The following is a 12,738-nucleotide window of genomic DNA, read 5'->3' as shown; positions in this document are numbered from 1 at the left end:
CATTTTGCTATACAATCATGTTGTTTGGGCTAAAGAATGCTGAGGCAACCTATCAAAGAGCAATGGCAGTTCTTTTTCATAACCAAATGCATAAAAACATGGATGCCTATGTAGATGACATCCTGGTCAAGTCTAAAGAAGGAGAGGATCATCTCAATGCTCTCGGCCAAGTCTTTGAAAGACTCATTCTATACAAGTTGAGGCTCAACCTACAAAAATTTATCTTTGGAGTAGAGTCAAGCAAATTGCTTGACTTTATTATCAGCAAGAAAGGAATAAAGGTGGATCCAACTAAGGCAAAGGCAATAATTGATATGTCGCCTCCTACCAATCTAAGAGAGCTGAGGAGCCTTCAAGGGCGCATTCAGTCGATTCGAAGCTTCATCTCTAATTTGGCCATGAGATGCGAGCCCTTTAATCACTTGTTGAGAAAAGAAGTGAAATTCGAGTGGGGATCAAAATGTCAGCTTTTCTTTGAGTGCATCAAGCAGTATCTCCTCAATCCACCCATTCTGAAGCCATCAGAATTGGGAAAGCCACTACTCTTGTACATTTTCGCCAATCAAAATGCTTGTGGCGGATTTCTTGCACAGTATGAAGAAGGCAGCCGGATAGAGCATGCCATCTACTATGTGAGCAAAACTTTCATCGACTACGAGAAGAGATATTCTCAGATAGAAAAAATATGTCTAGTCTTAGTATGGATGTGTCAGAAGCTGAGACATTACCTGTTGGCATCCGAAATCAAAATTTTGTCAAGGCTCAATCCTCTCAAGTATATCCTTGAGCAGCCTTTTCTTACTAGACGGATTGCGAAATGGAAAGTCCTCTTGATGCAATACGACTTAGAGTATGTATCTCAAAAGTCGATCAAAGGCCAGTCTAAAGCAGATCAGTTGGCAGAATTCCCGCTGACAGAAGAGATCAAGGCAGAAGATGATTTTCTCGATGATCGCATCTGCAACATTCAGAAATCTGCAGTTTGGACCCTATTCTTTGATGGAGACAGGAATATGTCCGTTATAGGTATTGAGATCTTGTTGATCACTCCCGAAAAGGAGATGATCCCTTATTCCCTTAAGCTCAACTTTTAATGTACTCATAACATGGCCGAGTATGAAGCTCTAATACAAGGCCTCAAGATTCTACAAGACTTCAATGTCAAGAGAGTACATGCCTTCAGTGATTCATTGCTTGTAGTCAACCAAGTTAATGCAGAATGGCAGGTGAAGGATTCAAAATTGATCCCCTATCAGAAGATCGCCTTAGCTCTCATAAACAACTTTGAAGAATTTCAGCTCAATCACATCAAGAGAGAATACAATCATATAGCGGATGGTCTAGCCTGTTTGGGGTCCATTTTGTCATTCGGAGATAGTGAATCCTATCGTTCCTTCGAGAATGGCCGACTTGATCAACCTACCTTCATTTTAGTTGAGCAAGTAAACCAAACCACTCAGAAAGAGAAGCCTTGGTACCAAGACATCAAAGACTTTATTGAAATCGGTGAATTCCCACTGGAGATGCCAAGAAGGGAGCAACATGCAATCCAGTGCATGTCAGCCCGCTATTTCATCCTTGCCAATACTCTCTACCACCGTGGGTTCAGTTTTAAGTATGCCAGATGCTTAGACAAGGACGAGGCCATGGAAGTTGTCCAAGAGGAACATGAGGAAATTTGTGGTGTCCATGTCGGCTACCAAACACTCGTCAAGTAGATCATCCAGGCAGGATATTACTGAAAAATCATGCAGCAGGACTGCCATCGTTTTGTGAGGAAGTTCATCAAATGTCAAGTGCACGCATCTTTCATTCATGCGCCAGCCACATATTTGCAGTCTGTAGTTTCTCCTTGGCCTTTTTTAATATGGGCCTTCGACATAGTAGGCCTGATTACTCCTTCTACTTCTAATGGCCACAGATATTTTCTCGAGGCTACAAAATACTTCACCAAATGGGTCGAGGTTGTAACTCTACAAACAGTAGAAGGCTGACATGTGGTTTCTTTTATTCATCAGAACCTTCTTTGCCGTTTCGACATACCACATGATATTCTGTCCGATAATGGTAGCCACTTTAAGAATGAGCGGATGAAGACCTTCTGTTCGAAGTTTAGGATTCATCATCACTTCTCGTCTCCGTATTATCCTCAAGGGAATGGTCAGGCAGAGGCCACCAACAAGATTTTGATCCGCATTCTGGAAAGAACTGTGGAAACAGGTTGTGATTGGCATGAAAAGATGCATGATGCACTTTGGGCGTACCGAACCACCATTCGGACTCCAACCAACGCTACTCCTTCAGAACTTGTTTATGGGACCAAGGTAGTATTGCCTCTCCATGTTCAGAAGCCTGCATTTAAATTTGCATCGCTCATCGAGATCCCACTTGATCAATATTAACAACAGAGATTGATACAACTCGATTTATTGGATGAAAAGAAACTCAAGGCAACAGAGCATGCTCAAGCTTATCGTTAAAGGATAGCTCGACACTATGCCAAATTAGTCATCGAGAGAAAATTTTGAGTTAATGATCTAGTGCTCAGATCGACAACTCATCTCAAGCATCGACCACAGGGCAAGTGGTCACCCAATTGGGAAGGACCCTATGTGGTTAAGGGAGCATTACCTCGCAATTCGTAAAGTCTGATGAACGCAGATGGGGTAAAACTACTAGATCCTATCAATGCTCTGCACTTGAAGAGATTTTATACTTAAAATGTTTATTCTAGCCTTTTGTACTCTTCAAAGAGCCTTTTCAATAAAACAATGATGTTCTGTCATTCTCACATTCTTCTCCATAATACTGGGGCATTTTTTTATTTTATATACATCTGTCTTTCCTTCATCATATGCAGACAGGATCAGACAAACTCTTTTTCCTAAAATCTTGTCAATTTTCAGTTAATCTTGTTATCTTTATTAGTTTCATCCATTTTTATTCATTTTTCAATTTGATCAAATTTTCATTAATTTACTATCAATTTTATCGATTTTTATCAAGTTTTATCAAATTTTCATCAATTTTATTAAATTTTATCATTTTTTTCCCTTTTACTCTTTCAGGTTAAGGGATAAACCTGATGCCTCTTTTCAATGAGGTACTCCTTTGTTTTTTTCCCCTTTCAGGTTAAGGGATAAACCTGAACCTCGTCCTACGAGATCCTTCTTCCTTCAGGATAAGGGATAATCCTGAAATCTTTCATTATCAACTTTCCTCCAATTTCTACCAAATTTTCACCTATCATTTTTAATTTTTATTGTCAATTTTATCAATTCTATTGATTCTTTTTCAATTTTATCAATTTTATTAAATTTTGTCAATTTTTATTCTACTCTTCTTCAAGATAAAGGATAATCCTGAAACCATCATAAATAAATTCAAATCTTAGGCCATCTTGGTTCAAGAATCTTGAATAAATCTCTCATCTTCTTCATCATTGTCGGAATCTAATCATACCTTCTGTCAATCTCTCAAAAATCTGACTCTCGGGTTGTGTGAACACCCCAAATTTTTTAAAATTTTATAAATATCCTCCTTTTGCCCCTGGCCCCCATTTCCTGATAAATTGAGTCATTTTCACTAAAAATTCTAGTTTATTGCTCGAATTTACTGGAATCAAATCCATTTTCTATATTTGACTCAATTTCGGATCCAAACCCGTTGTCTGAGAAAATTTCAAAAGTTTTTCTCAGAAAACTCCTCTTTTTGGTAAATATTTCTCAAAAATACAAAAATAGTTTTAAAACTCTTATTTTGCCTAGATTTTAGGATTTTATTTCAAAAATAAAAAAAAATGCACAAAAATATGATGAAAAGAGCAAAAAAATCAAAACATGAAGGAAATTATAAATAAATAAATAAATAAATAGTTTTAGAAAACCCTTTTTAAGAAAACTTTTTCTTTTAGAGCCTTGTCTTTGAAAAATCAAAAAATCGTGCTCATCGTGCTCATCTTGTTCGTTGCGCTCGTCTCGCTCATCTCTCTCTCTCTCTCTCTCTCTCTCTCTCTCTCTCTCTCTCTCTCTCTCTCTCTCGCTCTGAATCGGCTTGCGGCAGAGATTGGGGCTAGGGTTTTTCGGTATCAGACGGTAGGCAACGCCGAGGGGATGTTCGATCGAAGGAGGCGATCACCCGATCCTTGAAGCTCTCCTCATCGACCCTTGATTCCCCAACCATTCTCTCATCTTCCCTCGCTCTCTCTTTCGCTCAATGGCCATCCATCGATCGCCTCCTCATCTTCCTTCATCCACCCTTGATCCCCAACAAAATCCTCTCTCGATCGATCCACCATTGGATCAGGGTCCCTCACACCTCATCCATCATTCGCCAACCGTTGTCCCCTTCTTGATCCTTCCTCTTTTCCCTATATAAACAGACATCGAGGACATCCAATAGCGCCTTCATCGATTATTCACCATCGCACCTCCCTTCTTCCCCTTTTCTGATCCTCTTTCCTCTCATTACCTTCCCTTTCCTTCATCGAAAAGAATCTCGACGGAAGAAGAAGGAAGCTCCCTCTGATTCCTTGCAAAGCAAAATAATCCGGTAAGTCACCACTCTCCTTTCCTCTGATATGATCCATTTTGTTTCATTTTTTTTCCTTTTTTTTCTTTTTCTTTTTTTTTATATCCATCTGGTTTCTCCTTCTTCAATTTCCTTTGAGATTTTCCTTTGTTTCTATTATTGCTTTATTATAGCACTCCTGATGGGGTTGACTTGCCTGTGCAACATCGACTCATCCTCGTGCTACAGCAAAAGGAACACTTATGTTCCAATAGCTTCGTGTTTTGTTTGCTCCATTGATCTGCAATTTTATTCGATTCTTGTTCATGTTGTTAAGTTCAATCATCTTATGCCCTTCAGAAGGATCTCAATCCAAATTTTCTACTAGATTTTGCTTTCATATTAGTCTTCTGTTGAATTTCAGATGTCTTATATGATCTCCATTTCAATATTTCAATTTATTACCCTTGTTAGCCATGATGTTTTGATTTTCATTGATATTACTATTGCTGGATATTGCTTAAGTCTGACATTCATCACACTGTGTTTTTAACAGTTTTTGTAATTTCTATGTTTATACTCTATGTCGTTATTCCCTTTTCATCCATGTAATTTTATCTATTTATTTCCATTCTGATCATTATCATAATATGATATATTTGATATCTAGTTCGTTTGTTCCCCCTTCATTCAATTTGTTTGATGCTTATGACCAACACGGTACTTTGCATCCCCATTTTTTTTTGGTGCCATTCATCTTATCACTGAAATTCTGCTAATTCCTCTACTTGTGCTTATATAGAAATATATAGTATCATACACCATCACTCCACGATGCTTTCACATTCTGTTTTGCATGTCAATATTTACTGCATCTATCTCATTTGTTCAGCATTTCTGCAACATCCACATCCTCCAAGGAAAGGGATATCATGTGCTCCATTAGAAAATTTTGCTGACAAGAGATGGCTAATATCTGCTGATAAACAAAAAAAAAAATGTGTGTTGGTACCTCAGAATGGTTGGACGAGTCATGTGTTTACCGTTAATGAACTTGGTAAAAAAAAATGTTATGAAGATAGCATGTTCTCAACAAGGAATTAATTATGAACCATTTAGGGAAGCCATTTCGTATATCAAGTCAATATCTGTTTCAGGGTTTAGAGAACCGTGCATATGGTCACACTGGTTATTCAACTGGCTCTGTGGTGAGGACATCTTGCCTATCCCTGTGTATTCGGATTGACTACAATAATTGCAGTCATGGTTGTAACTGAATGCTAGGGACTGATCACCAGATTTCTTATAAAAGGTGGGAATGATCAAAGAGGGGGCTCAAAAGGTCCACTATGTGGTGTTTGACGAGAATGGAAGGCCTACGCAGGGCAAGCCTGCAGTTGAATCAGTCAAAAGGGTAATCATCGAATATGCACACCACCATCTCTGACCAGAGATCCTCATGTGTCTCAGTCTGGGATTGGTTTTACTAGATTTTGCTCCTGCAATAAAAGATTGGAGGTGCACCATCCATTCTGATCTACATTCAGTGATCTCCCTGGATTTTATAAATAGTCCCTTTTGATTTCAGGATTAGATATTCTTTTCTTTTTGTTAACGGGTTTTGGTCTTCACCCTTTGGGAAATATATAGGTGGGAACAAATAGCTTCACTTCAATTATCTGTTAACCTTGATTTTGTTGTAGCCATCTGTTGCATCGCATTTTCTTATATTGCCAACATGGAATCTGGTTCATCTTCTGAGTTTTTGTGAAGAATCCAACCTATACACATTTCCTGTAAATTTGAAAATATTGTTATATATTTTATATTTGGTTGACGTTCGTTCTCACTTTCAATAGTCTATTAGTCTCATCTTTCATTTGTTTAGCATCACATATCACCCCCACTGGCATGCTTGACTCATCTCTTTTCACCATCCATTATATATTATCTCTTTTTGCTGTTTATTCCATTCATGATATCCATCAAAATCAGACCTCACTTCATATTTCATAACACTCCCCCTTTTTTTTTAAAGCTCATTTTGCATTCACTATCGTAATCCATATTTTCTACATTCCTAAGTCTCATTATTTTCATTTCATTTTCAATATTTTGTTGATTTCATTAATATTTTGTTATTTCTAAAATTTTGTTTCATCATTAGTATATTATACATCGATATGCCCTACCATCTTGCGAAATGTCCTGAAGGTAAATTTCTCAGTAACCTCTACTTTGAGATTCTCAATATTTGTGTAGAAGCATTGAGTTGTTGAACCATGCCAGTGCTTTCGGCTTGAACCGAGCCCAACATCATCTGTAATTTTGATGATTGGAAAGGATTTGCAGTTAATTCCTAAGTAAATCTCAGGATTTGCCTTGAACTATACAATAGAGAAATGTATTTCAGTATGTAACTAAGGTGGAAACATGAATCACTGGGAAGTATATTCAAGGATTAAAAGCGTTGCATATTGGAATCATGATGGCCTCATGAATTCACAAGATCACTGATTTTTGTTACAGATGTTATGTGTAAGCGAGTGACTACAGGTGAGTTAGTTCCTTCTGAAAAAAGCATTGTAGGGGATTTTCCATACTATCCCCTTTAACATCATGGAAGTTGCGGCGAGCAGGGTCGTACTGCACAAAATACCAAAGTGCTTTGTGATTTAACCCAAAAAGAATCTGCTGATGCAACTGAACTTCTCATTAGTCCCTTGTAGTTCTGTTCATTTTCCATTCCAGCTCACCTTCAACATTTTTGTTAATAACATTTTACTAACTCTAAAATCTGGTTTTATTATCAATATGTACATATTCCCAATATCTCTTTACATATGAATACTCTCTGCAAACATCACTGTTCATTCATATTATATCACGTCACCTACACATAACATCCACCTTATGCATATACCTATAGTAAAAAAAAAAAAAACCTTTACAACCCTCTCTTTCCTAGCCACTCATATTCACTTATCACTCACTTAGAATCATTGTTTCACAACATATTCCCTGCATTTCTATAGCAATATTCCTTGCACTTAGTAGTGAAACTTTCTTAATTATCATGGCTCTCACACACCTATAGCAGTGCCCAACACTGCCGTCATTTTTATTTTTGGATACCTGTAGCAGTGCTAGGCACTGCTGAGACTTTCATATACTCACAACAGTGCCAAGCACTGTTGTGATTTCCTATTCTCCCTTATCATCCATCCCCTGCTAGCCCTGTCCCACTGTCATCATTTCATCTACTACCTTCAGTAGCATATGACACTTCACCCTATGCGAGCACAACACCTGTGTACATTATATAAGCATATCATCATTACCAAATTGCATTTTTGCATATAGAACTTACCATTGCATATGCACTGGTACCAGCATCTACACTTTCACTGCATTACTTCATTTCTTGGACGTCTACAAAAGCACCTGGTTGTGCCACCTCCCTGTAGCCTACCATACTTGCTGCACCATTACAACACTTCCAGCATGGTCTACCTTTATTAAGCTCTTTCACATTCTATCCCCTACTTCCCTCATCACAACATCCATTACCATATCATGATCAATCTACCACATGTATTGCAATAGGTTTTCTTCATTAAGATAACATATAGATATCCTATAATTCATAGTGAGTTTAGGATTTAGTATATGTAAAACCCGAAAATTTTATAAAATTTTGCAAATTGGGCCTGGATCCAAATTACAGATCCAGGACCCATAAAGTGGTTTTTTTTGCATACATTTACCTCGTAAATTTGATATGTACGTATAAGTACAATAATTTGTAATTAACTAAATAATTCGGAGAATAATCATTCAATAGGGGTGCGTAGATGGGTATGGGATCCATATACTGGATTCATGTGCATATATATATTTATATATATCTAAATATATATATATGTGTATAATCATAAATAAATAATATTAATATTTGTAATACTATAGAAATAATATATATATATATATATATATATATATATATATATATATTAAGCGGATTCGAGGATCCACAGTTGGATCCACTTGGATCCAACTTGCGGATCCATTTTGGTGGGGGTTAAGGTTTTATATAAAATGCGAGATTTAAAATGAATAAAATTTTTAAGTTTTTTTTTATTTATCTGAGGATTCACAGTGGATCCATTTGGATCCACTTGTGGATCCATTTTGACTTGGGGTCGGGTTGCGGGTCTCGGGTTCGGACCCGAGCCCCACCCCATATTCTTCAGCCCTGTTAAACGAAAAGGGCAACCCGATAAGGGTTGCCCGATGAAACCCTAGCAGAAAGCAAAAGGGGGCGCAGGGGGTTACGCAGAGCGTAACGACCCCGCGCCCATCTCGGCAGAGGAGGGGGAGTCCGGGTCGATAAAAGGAGGTGGAGAGGAAGCCCTCTCCACTCGCCTCTCCCTTTTCACTCAGTCCTTCTCTCTCACTCGTCTCTCTCCCTGTCTGCGTGCGCGCACCGGGGGTAGAAGATCGCCGACAAGTTGCGACAGCCACCGCAGCTCCAGCAAGCACCCTTCTTCACGGTAGCAGCGTGGAGCGACACCAGCCGACTGTGCCTGCACGTCTCCAGCCTCCGATCGCCGGAAAGATCACCGGAAAACCAGCGAAACAGGTACGGTGCCTCTTGGATTTCGGGTTAGGGATCGAACATGGGTTCGATTCCATGCGTGGGTTTGTGGGGAGGATTCGGAGATTAGGTTGTTTCCCCATTTCGAAAACCCAAATCGATTTGGGGATTTACTGTACCTAACCCTAAACTGAAACAAAGTCCAACCCAAATCGATTTGGGGATTTTCTTACCTAACCCTACATTTCAAAAATCCCTAGCCCAAACGATTTGGGGTTCGGCTGTGGTATCGAATTAGCCCCATTCGTGGGGTTTCCGATTCTTTGAAATGGATAACCCCAATTTTTGGGGGATTTCTGTTTTGGGACCCAATAACCTAGATACTAAAGGGAAAGAGGAAATTGGAGTTTGCTTATGTTGGGTGCTAAACCATATGGAAGAATTTGTATCTTGGTTCAATTAAGTTTTTGTTTCAGCAGGATGCCCAGTTTCAACGTTATTTGCTACAGAAATCTTGAGTTTTATTTAGGAAATAAATTGGTAATAATTTTATGAGTTGTTGGTTTATGCTAGGCATCGATTGTTTTAAGATGATTCACATGCATTGTTGATTCCAGGTGAACCGATGTTTATGGATAGGTGTTTGAAAGATTGTATATACAAAACTGATCCTGTGATATTTCATGTACCCATTTCATTGATTTGAATTTGATAAGCCTTAAAACCAAATCTCCATTGAAACAAATGGAAATGGAGTCTGCAGTTTTTGTTAGCATTAATATATTAAATTTTACCCTGTTTCTTGATGAACTGCATGAGCAAATTCCCCATCTGTGTTTTCTATTTGGACGTTCTTTATGATTTTTGCATAATTAATGTTGATTAAGATATATATATATACAAGAACTGGACCACAGGCTGTATGATTTCACTCTTAATCTTATATGTACGTTGTCTGAAGGGGATGTGAGATTTCTATTTTTCTTATATAAAAAGGGGGTTTATTAGTTGTTGCATCCTCTGTCTTTGGAATTTGAGCATTTCTTAGGTTATGACTCAAAGTTTGCTCTTAAATTGTTAATGGTCTGTCTCAGGTATTGAAATTTTATCTTAGGCAGATATGGTCTTACTAGAGTTATGAATTATGACTTGCATTTTTCTTTGTAAAGATACATATATTAGACGTTCTCAAGACCATATGGGTTACGCTCAGGCTTGCTATTAGCTGGACCATGTGCATTCAATGCTTTTGATATCAAATCCATAGTGTTGCTGTGTATATTTTTGTAAATAAACCATAAGTCATTTTATGTATAGAAATTCTTTTATAAGTGTTCATTTGACTACAGTAGTCTTAATCAATGACTTTATACTAAGTGTCAATATTAAAGAAAAAAACTATTATGCTTGCATTGCATTTTTGGCTTCTTGCAGTACTGTTTCCAACCATGCATCTCTTTCACAACAAATTAATTAGTGGTGAAATACTCTCTTGGAACTTATTTGGAAGTATACCTCTTAGCATACTAAAGTCAAAGTTTTCAGAAATATTGTATATATTCTCTTAAGCTTCATTTGAACTGTCTGAAAAAGTTTTCCATCAGTTGAAAAGGGAAAGGAAAGAAACTCAGCTGATTTAGGAGTACTAGCTGTGAAGTTTTGTCTGAACTGTGAATGTTTCCTTTTAACTGTTGATGATGCAGAAATTTGATTGTTGATCTTTTAATGACAAAGCAATGGCTAGCTGGAATGTCCATTTTGACTAGCGTTAGAACCAGTTAGCATGACCATTGTGCTGTTTTTGACAATTTTAGTCTTGTTGTTTTGTTATAAGTATTGAGTGGAAAGAGAGCATAAGATCATGGGTTGTGTGGTACCCTGCCAAGCCCAGCCGACTGGTGCTGGATTATATTTTTACAAAGGAAAATATAATAAATGCTATTCCCTTAACCTGTCCATGCTTGTGGACAAAGGACAGGTCCATTGAATCCTTGTTCATGTATAGTATGAATCATATGGAAGCTTAGCTTAATACCTTAAGTTTTCAGAATACTAGCTAATCATGTTAGATCTGGCTCTTTGAATACAGGTGAATGAAAATGTGAATAGGCTTAAACTTGATTTGATATGCTTGAGTTGGATATCGTTGTCTAGTTGTTTTCATGGGCATGAGCAATCATGAAAGTAATGTTTTATTGCTTAAATCTACATGCATGGGTGTTCACGTGATATAATAAAAATTATCAAGGAATGACAACATACATTTTTGAATAAATATGTGAATCCTTGCACATGAATCTTTGAAACCGTGCTTGTGAATGTTGTTGTTTTATGTCCATGGTTATATTGGCATATATGGATGTGCATTTGGAAACACTTGTCGTGGAGATTTATGCTTTCACTTGACTGTTATGACTATGGTTCGCATGAGTGTGAGCATGATTCAATTGTTGGTAAGTCTTCTTGAACATGTACGCTTGATTATTGTGTGAATTGGTACATGTACACTCACACACTTAAAGAAACCATGGATTGGTTAAGACCCATATGTGATGTGGGTAACACACACATATTGAAAATGCATATGAATGAATTATGACATGCATATGTTTGGGTTTATATTTGCATGAATATATATGTTGTTTGGCATTTTGGCCTAGTGTTATGAATGAAACACTACTTGGTTTTATTATGTGATGCACTAATGGCCAAATTGGACCATCACCGGCCTGAAGAGCCGTGGGTTTGGTTTTCTTTTAATTATGTTTTTAAATGCATCACTTGGCACATTACTACACTGTTCTAGTGGTGGATACGGGCTGGAGTCCCGAATGGGTCCCTGCAAGGGAGGATGCGGGGTTTTCACTTTACTTTTGCATATGTGTGGCAAACTTAAAGAATGAACTTTAAATAAAAATAATGAATAAGAACAGTGTAATATACATTCTGGGATATCTCATCTGGAGTATGAGAATCTTGGATATCCGGTCTTGGGGAGACTGTGAGGATACAAAAAACTTCGTGTGCGTTGTTGCCCCTGAACCCGATATTGAGGTTCTTCTCCTGGCCACGGTTTTAGGGAGAGCCCACCACTTTACCCGGGAGTGGTGTGTTAGTCACAGCTGTGAGTTTATGGTACCAAGGAAGTGGCACTTGTGGGCGTGGGGTGTCCCTTGTGTCCCCGACATTAGATGTGGAGGTCTAATGTTCCGATGGATGGTGCTGTTTCCTGATATCGGTCGAGGGCTAAGTTGGAACCCAGTAATAAAATATAAATTGTGTGTTAAGCTACCCTGGGAACCTACTTGACCTCGGGGTTTGTACCCGTTTGGTGTATCCGCGGGCCACGGTAATTAAAAAGAGGAACTTAAAGATGTGTGCATCTAATAGGGCATGCATATGGAAAGATGGAACTTAAATGAAAGATAACAGAAGGAATCATGCATTGCACATAATCATGCATTTTTTCTTTTATGCATTAGATCATGCATGTTTGAATCATTCTTGATATCATGACATCATTTGGTGGTTGCATACGTTTTACTTTGTGAGATCATGCTGAAAGGTTGGTTATTTAGTTATTGATATGAGACATTGCTGTACTGTTCCTGACTGGTGAGGAAATGCAATTA

The sequence above is a fragment of the Nuphar pumila genome, chromosome 4 (genome assembly GCF_984573655.1).
Source record: "Nuphar pumila chromosome 4, dmNupPumi1.hap1.1, whole genome shotgun sequence".
NCBI lineage: Eukaryota > Viridiplantae > Streptophyta > Magnoliopsida > Nymphaeales > Nymphaeaceae > Nuphar > Nuphar pumila.
The sequence above is the reverse complement of the archived record's forward strand: the minus strand, read 5'-3'. Positions refer to the sequence as shown.